General features: G+C 41.0%; 1 pseudogene; it reads right to left on the reverse strand.

The window, feature by feature from the left end:
* Positions 1 to 543: 543 nt before the first annotated feature.
* LOC110220366 (large ribosomal subunit protein eL27 pseudogene) lies at positions 544 to 944 on the reverse strand (annotated as a pseudogene).
* Positions 945 to 8,652: the final 7,708 nt, after the last annotated feature.

Raw genomic sequence — 8,652 nt, forward strand, 5'->3', positions numbered from 1 at the left:
CTCACTGGATAGAGCACTGGACTTGGAATCAGGAAGACTCATCTTCATTAGTTCAAATCTAGCCTCAGACATCTACTAGCTGTGTGACCCTAGGCAAGTCATTTAACCCTCTTTGCCTCAGTTCCTCATCTGTAAAATGAGCTGGAGAAGGACGTGGCAAGCTACTCCAGTATCTTTGCCAAGAAAACATCAAATCTGGCCTGAGACCCCTACTAGCTATGTGACATTGGGAAAGTCACTTAACCCTATTTGTCTCAGTTTCTTCATCTATAAAATGAGCTGGAGAAGGAAATGACAAATCATTCTTGTGTCTTTGCCAGGAAAACACCAAATAGGGTCACAAAGAGTCAGACATGACTGAAACGAGTCAACAACAACAACTTGCTTTCCTTGAATTAACTCAACCAGTATCAGGTACATAGACAGATCAATTAGTGGTCAAAAATGGAGTCCCTTCTGCCAGTTAAGATCTGTTGTTGTTGTTTGTCCTCTTTTTTTTTTCACTTGTAATAAACATTTTATTTACTGACCAACAAAGTAGTTCTAAAACTGTAGCTTCTGGAAGAACCACTTGTGTTTGCCTGTCTTGTACCTTTCCTCAAATTTGACCTTAGCCTCCCTCCTCGCCTTAAGTTTTAGTTCAGGGTCATGGACATATCTTTGTTGACAACTGTTTTGTCCAATGGGATATCCACAGAGTATCTGGTGGGCATGAGGTGGTTGTAGTTATAAACTTTCATGAAGCACTTGAGTTTTGATCTCTTGGCAATCTTCTTTTTGCCCATTGTTGCAGTCACTTTGCGAGGGTAATGGTTAATACCTGCCACCAAGGCACGGCTGTCGGAAGTCCCACCATCAATGTTATTGATGATGATGGCTTTGCGCCCAGAGTACCGCCCAGCCAGGACCAGCACCACCTTCCTGGGTTTCATGAACTTGCCCATTTTGACATGAAGCAGGTCACTCTTAGAGCCAAAAGGGTTGTCATTCTTTCTTGTAGAGGACCATGACATCAGGGAGATTGTGCCATGACTTTCAAGTGAATTAGATTTAAGTGAGAAAGCGCTGTGCAAAGTCACCAGCTTCACTTTCTCTTCTGGAGCCATTTGGGTCCAGCGGCCAGATATAGATCAGGATAACAGGAGATGGCACCCCAGCTCAGGTCTAGGTAGTCTAGTAGTGGGCTCATCATCACACTCCCTTAGCTAATCACCTGTCATGTCCACTGTTCCTGCCACTCTGAGTTCACATTTCTTATTTAATAATTTGGGGCAGTAGGGCAGCTTTATATTCTCATCTGTCTGTTTTGAGAAGCCTGTTTTATTGGGCCACAGTACAGTGTAGCTTAAGAAGTTTTCCTTTAGATCAAAGGCAAAATGTGCCTCTCTGAAGTTTCCTCCTATTAATTCTCCTTCCCTCTGGGATCAAATTTAAGCCTTTTTCTGAGAGACAGACCTTCTGATACAACAGGGCAGCCATGATATCCTGGCTAACTCTTCTCATCCAATGGTCAAATGTCTCCCGTTCTTGTAACTTATCCTCAAGATTCCTCACCATCCTTGGCTGCACATCACTGGATGCTGTCTAACTTCGCAATGTTCTTCCTAAAATGCAGTACTCAGAACCCATCTCAAGAGCAGGATCATAAGGTCCAGAGCTGGAAGACACCTCAGAGGTCATCTAGTCCAACCCTTCACTCTATAAATGAGGCCCAGGGTAAAGTGATTTGTCCAAGGTCATGCAGGTAGTTGGGGCCTGAGAAGGGAGTCCCCAGATTCCAGAGCCAGTGCTCTAGGAAGAATAGAAACAATACCAGACCATACTGCCTCTTGCCCAAGATTCCAGTTATGTCTTGATCAGGGCAGAACACTATAGGACTACCATTCCCTTTTTTCTAGACACTCTATCTCTCTTTGTTCATTCTAGGAAGGGGTTGGATCAACCCATGTGTCCTAAGCAAAATTATATTATGGACCAAAACATATCTAAATTCCCAGTGATAGACCTGCATGGCCTTGGTAGTAGGTTTTGGGGTACAGGGGTTCTTAATATGGACCAGTTCATTAATATTTTCTATATTTTGATAACTTTTACTAGTATTGGTCTTCTTCATAATACTATGGGTTTTTTTGTGCATTTAAAAATATGATTCTGCGAAAGGGTCAATAGGCTTCCCCAGGCTTCCAAAGGGGTCCATGGCACAAAAAAAGCTTGAGAATCTCTATTCTAGAGGGAGAAGAAGGATGCAGGACAGGGACAAAGAAGAAAACTTATACATCTTAAGATAAGAACTATAGGCAGTGGGAACCTTAAAGACTTTGGTATTCTCCCTACTTGGCACATAGTAGATACTTAATATGTGCTTGTTGACTGACTGATTGATTGACCATTTGATTCTGGGTGTCCATGGGGACAATCTCTGTAAGATCTCAGCTCTCATAGCCTCCCTGAGTTGGGACCTGCTCCTGCCATAACAAGGATGGGGAGGCAAAATATTGTGTGCCCTGAGCTTCACCAATAAATCCTGCTTTCCTCTCCATAATTAGAGTCACCTTTGTGGTCCCTGTGTCTTTCTGACTAGATGTAATTATCCTCTCCTGGGCAATAAATAGCTAGGTGTATTTCACAATCAAAGACAGCCACTGCTTTGTACTATTTATGAGGTGCTGGCTGAGAGCAATGTTGTCTTTGATTTTCTCCCTCCCCTAAGGTGTGAATGTGTGTGTGTGTGTGTGTGTGTGCGCGCGCACACGCACGTGCACATATGTGCATGTCCCTGTGAACTGGATGGTCTCACATGTAAAGAGTAAAGGAGTGGGCACAGCCACATGTGGATGTGGTTGGATTCACTACACAGTACTTTCCAAATGTAAAGGCACACCTGAGTCTGTATGTGCATTGGACAATCATGCACATACAGTCTTGTTCATCCATGGGAGGGGTAGATACTTGCCTTTTTTTAGACACAGCTTCCAAATAAGATTATCAGTGCCACAGATATCATTTACATAGATTGTAATAATTCACTTAATAAAGTATCTCACGTTATTGTGGTGGAAAAGATGAAGAGATAGAGACTAGCCAATTAGTTCCATTAGATGGATTCAGAACTAGTTGAGTAGCCAGCCTCATGCAGTAATCAGTAATGGTTCAAGGTTAGCTTAGCAGATCTCCTCCAGAGCTCAAGAAATCAGGGCATGGCCCTGTGTTGTTTAACTCAGTTTTTTTTTTCTTATTTTTTAATTAATTATTTGAATAAAAGCATGCATGACATCCTCATCAGATCTGATGAAACAAAGCTGGATGAGACAGCCAACATGATGGAACACCTCACCAACCTAGTTGTGCATGACTCTCTTCATATGCTCTTTGGTTCATTCAAACTGACCTTCTTTCTAGTACTCATATGGGACACACTCTATCTCCTATCCTGGTGTCTTTGCACTGGCTATCCCCACTGCTTACAACGCATTCCTGTTTCATCTCTATCTCTCAGAATCCCTAATTAGTGGAGAAAAGGGGATGTGTGCAAGAAATGCTCTAGAAAGTAGACTTGGTGAGAGATTGGATGTATGTAGTAAGTAACAATTAGGAGTCAAGAATGGTACCAACCTGGATGACTGGAAAGATAGTGATACTTTTGACGGATATAGAGTAGTTTGAACTCTGTGCCTCAGTTTCTTCAGTTATGAAGTGGGGATAGTAACAGCACTATCTCACAGGGTTGTTGGGAGGATCAAATGAATTAACATATGCAGAGTATTTTGCAAACCTTGAAGTGCTAATAAATGCTAGCCATTGTTTTTGTTATAAGAGGGGTGGGCTTTTTGTGGAAAGATAATGATTTTTTTTGTACATGTTGATTTTGAAATGCCTACAGGAAGTCCAGTTCATGATGTCCAAGTCGGGGGTTCACTGAGCTGTTGTAGTTCTTTTCCGTTGTTTTCTCTACTTCCCTCTCCCTCCTCATCAAACTCTTCATTCTGTCAGGTGTCTCTGAGTAAGCCATAGTGCTTTCCCTTTTGGACTTTTATTGATTGGTTCATCTGATTTCTCTGTGAAGCCTTTTTAATCCCAGTAATGGACCCTGAGAAGTGTTTTCTCCTTTAATAAGGGAGGGATTAAGCATTTATATAGCACCTACTGTGTGCCAGGAACCATGCTAAGTGATTTTATAAGTAGCCCATTTGATAGGTGTTGTTATTATGTCTATTTTACAGTTGAGGAAACTGAGACAAACAGGGGTTAAGTGACTTGCCTAAAGTCACATAGCTAGTAAAAGTCCAAGGTCCAGTTTGAGCTCAGATCTTTCTGACTCCAGCACCAATGCTCTATCCACTGCAAAAGTAGGAGCCTCTGAATGAAGCAGCCCTTAATGAAGTTCATAATCCACCCATGGTCTCTCATCCTGTATGATTCTTGTACAAATATCAAAAAGGATTAACCTAATCAGGAACGTGTTGAAGCCACCATGAATTGGCTTTAGAGCTGACTGTTAAATTGTCAATGTGGAGAATTTATGCTTTTGAAATTGTCAAATGCTACAAATCAGGACTTGTTTTATTCTGTTCATTGTCTAGATTTAAGAAAGTGATGGAGAAAATGGGAACGATGCACATTAAACTTAAGAGATTTGTTTTGTGTGTACGTTTCCCCCACTGATGAACTGGGCCAAGAATCACATCGGAGTTGGAAGGGACCTCTGGAAGGGACCTCCAATCCAACCCATACCTGGAAAAAAAATAACCTGACTGCAACACACCTGACAAGTGAAGGGGAACCCACAACCTCTTGAAGCAACCTCTTTTATGCTGGAGTAGCTCCAATTGTTAGGAAATTTTTCCTGACATCAAGACTAAACTTTATCATTTCTCTCTTGTTCTTGACTTTTCCTTAACCCCAAGGAAAAACACAAATCTAATACCACTTCCACATCACATACATAGACACATAGACACACACACACATACACATTAAACTCACAAAACTCTGGTCTCCACACTACTCCATAAACAGGACACGCTGTTACTTGACTCTGGTCATTTTCACTGGTTGTGTCCCTTGCCTGGAATGCTCACTCCCCATCTCTGGTTATTGACTTCCCTGGCTTCCTTTATGCTCCAGCTAAAATCCCATCTTCTACAGGAAGCTGCTCCCAGCTCTTCTTAATTCTAGTGCCCTCTCTCCGTTAGTCATTTCATATTTATTTAACCTGCATATAGTTCATTTGAACACATTTGTTTGCATGTTGTCTCCTCCATTAGATGGTGAGCTCCTTAAGAACAGGGATTATCCTTCCACTCTTTTGTATTCCCAGTGCTTAGCACAATGCCTGGAACATAATAGATAACAGGTAATAAATATTTATTAACTGATTGATTGATCATAGCTTCTCTTGCTAGTCTTAGATCCTTCTGAGCTTGGACATTCTTGATACTATCTTTGATATCACCATCTCATGTTCTTTTTTTCCATTCTCTTTTATCTCTCCTTGCTTTCATCATCTGCATAGAAATTCTAAAACTCTAAGGTGGTTATGGTGCTGTAAGCAATGACAAATATGACGGATAGAGAGAAGCAGGGGAAAACAGAAGAAATGGTGCAAAGTGAAGTCAGCAAAATGGGGAAAACATGTACACTACAAAATGTAAATGAAAATAATAATAACGAAACAGTGGAAACTGATGCTGTGAAATTACAGTGACCAGTATTGGCCCCAAAGAAGAAGAGATCTGAGTGGACACCCCCTTCCCCTTCTGGCAGAGAGGGAAGATGATGGGTGTGGAATGCTGCAAAGAACATCAGACTTTATCCAGGTTTTGACTAGTTTTGCCAAACTGGTCCCTCAGCTCCTTCTTTTATTCTTTGTTATAAGAGGGGGAGGGAGAGGGGAAGGTAAAGGAATATACAGGAAGATGTAGGTGATGGAAATACACAAAGTATCAATCATTTTACTTTTAAATCTAAGTGGGTAGATGCTGTTCTTGTTCACTCACATAATTTTTTTTTAGTCAATTCTTTCTTCCCTCACCATTGGATTGTTTTCTATTGTGTCTTCAGAATTTCATTTTTGAGGACTTTGCATTCCTGTTCAGCTGATTTCCCTGGTAGAATTTTGGTCGTTGAGTGCCTACCTATTCTTCCTCTAGACCACTTGAAATCTGCTTTCCCCAAATCTAGGATGCATGTCAGACTATGCTTGTCTTTCCTATCCTTCCCTTTCATGAACTCTTGGATAGAACAGTCAGTATCCCATCTCCTCTACAAGTTTCCTGTTTTTCCACCCCAGAAACCATCCTTTTAGTAAGAATCAAATCTAGTATAGAATTTCCTCCTTTTTAGGTCCTTTGACTTGTGAAGGATTAACAATTGCCATTAAGGGGAGCAAAAGAATGGTTAACTTCTCTTATTTGGCAGAGAGAGAGAGACACACACACACACAAAGAGAAAGACAGAGATAGATAGAGAGAAAGACAGAGAGCAGGGACTGAGGGAAGAGGGAGAGACAGAGACAGAGAATACAGAAGGTAAGGAAAGGAGAGGGAGAAAAAAAAGACAGAGACACACACAGAGAAACAGAGAGACAGAAAGAGACAGAGAGACAGGTGGAGGGAAGCAAAGAGAGAGACACATATAGAGACAAAGACAGAGAAACAGAGAGGGGAGAGGTAAGAAGAGAGAGACAGAGGCAGAGACAGAGAGACAGAGAGAGGAGAGGGAGAGACAGGGGAGAGGGGGGAGAAAGAAAGAGAGCAAACTCCAACAGATGTTTAGGTAATGGAAATCTCCTATCATCACTTCTCAATCATACCTCTGTGGTTAATTTCCTGAACTCTGTTGCATTTACTCCTTCCTTCTATCCTGGTATTCTCTAGTATCCTTTGATGACAAAGTCCCTTCTATTCTTCCCTCCATTGATCTTCACAGAAATGATCCCCACTGGGCTTCCCTCTGTGGTTCCTTTATTTCTTTCCTTAAGAATATCTTTTTAATATAACATTGCTCCAACCCAACCCCCATTTACCTATCTAGTTTCTTTTGAATAAGATAAACCCATTCAGATTTATGGGTTTCTTTCCATCAAATTTTAATGAAATCTACATTAGGAAATTTGTAGCTTTGTGTTAGGACTCCTAGGTTGCTGTCCAAGTTGGATGCAATTGTGCATTGATTTTTGTGGCAATACATTTTACTACTGGCTCTTGTCCTAGATTTAATTTCCTGTGAATTTCTGGGTTTTTCACTTGCTGTTTCTTCATTGTAGCCACTCTCTATGGCATTTAAATCGATGACTATGCATGTGTACTTTTATCTTTTTCTTATCTTTTTGTTTGCTTGTTTTAAGATCCTAAGGGAAAGAGAAGTCTTCATTCCAGATCAGAACGGCTAGCTAGCTGGATTCAAAAAGCAACTGATATGATTCAACAGGGAAAAAAATCTCCAGTGGAGTCCATAGGGATCTGTGCTTGGTCCCATACTGTTTAACATTTTTATCAATAATTTAGGTAGAAGTATAGATGGCATTCTCATTAGATTCACAAATGACACAAATGTTGGAGTGATAGATAACTTACTGGATGGCAGAGTCTGGATTTAAAGAGATCCTGACAGGCTAGGACTGAATCTACTAAGTTGAAATTCAATCAGTCAGTCAATAAACATTTATTAAATGTGTACTATGTGCTAGGCACTGTGCTAAGCACTGGAAATACAAATATGAAAAAGGATGACAATACTTGTCTTCAAGAAGCTTACAGTTCTGTGTGTGTGTGTGTGTGTGTGTGTGTGTGTGTGTTTTTGTTTTTTGTTTTTTGTTTTTTTTTTGGCTAGGCAATAAGGTTAAGTGACTTGCCCAGGATCACACAGCTAGTAAGTGTCAAGTGTCTGAGGCTGGATTTGAGCTCAGGTCCTCCTGACTCTAGGGCTGGTGGTCTATCCACTGCATCACCTAGCTGTCTTTTAGAAGTTTACAGTTTAATGGGGCAAGCTAAAAGAGGGAGAAGGGCAATTGTCTGGAGAGAGGGAATGATGGAGAAGTTAAGAGGAGTACAGCCAGGTGGAACATGAAGAGATATTTGATCTGGGTCTCCTTAAATGTAGGTTCTGGGCAGAGCTCTCCATCCTCTCATCAGAGGAAGGGGCTCCAGGGTAGAAGATACTTCCAAGGAGTGAGTTTCAGGGTTGAAGCTATCTTGTAGGATGAAAAGATTCCTAGAACATGGTGGAAAAGTCCAGAGGAATTGAGTCAGGTAGAAAATTCAATAGAGATGAATGTAAAGTCTTACACTTGCATTCACAAAAATCAGCTGCTGATATTCAGACAACAGTTTGCTTGAAAATTATCTGGAAGGCAGAGGGCAATGCAAGTTCAATGAGTTTGAAGTGTCATAGTCCAAAAAGTTATTGCAATCTTGGGCTTCATTAAAAGAAACATAACTTTCAGGAATAAGAAGATAATAATCCTCTTGTATTCTGTCAGAGCAGCTAGGTGATACAGTGAATAGAGTGCATGCCCTGGAGTCAGGAATATTCATCTTTGTGAGTTCAAATCTGGCCTTGGACACTTGCTAGCTATGTGACCTTGGGCAAGTCACTTAACCCTTCTGGCCTCAGTTTCCTCATCTGTAAAATAAGCTGGAGAAGGAAATGTCA

This window comes from Phascolarctos cinereus, unplaced genomic scaffold (assembly GCF_003287225.1).
Source record: "Phascolarctos cinereus isolate Bilbo 61053 unplaced genomic scaffold, phaCin_HiC Scaffold_4;HRSCAF=312, whole genome shotgun sequence".
Classification (NCBI taxonomy): Eukaryota; Metazoa; Chordata; class Mammalia; order Diprotodontia; family Phascolarctidae; genus Phascolarctos; species Phascolarctos cinereus.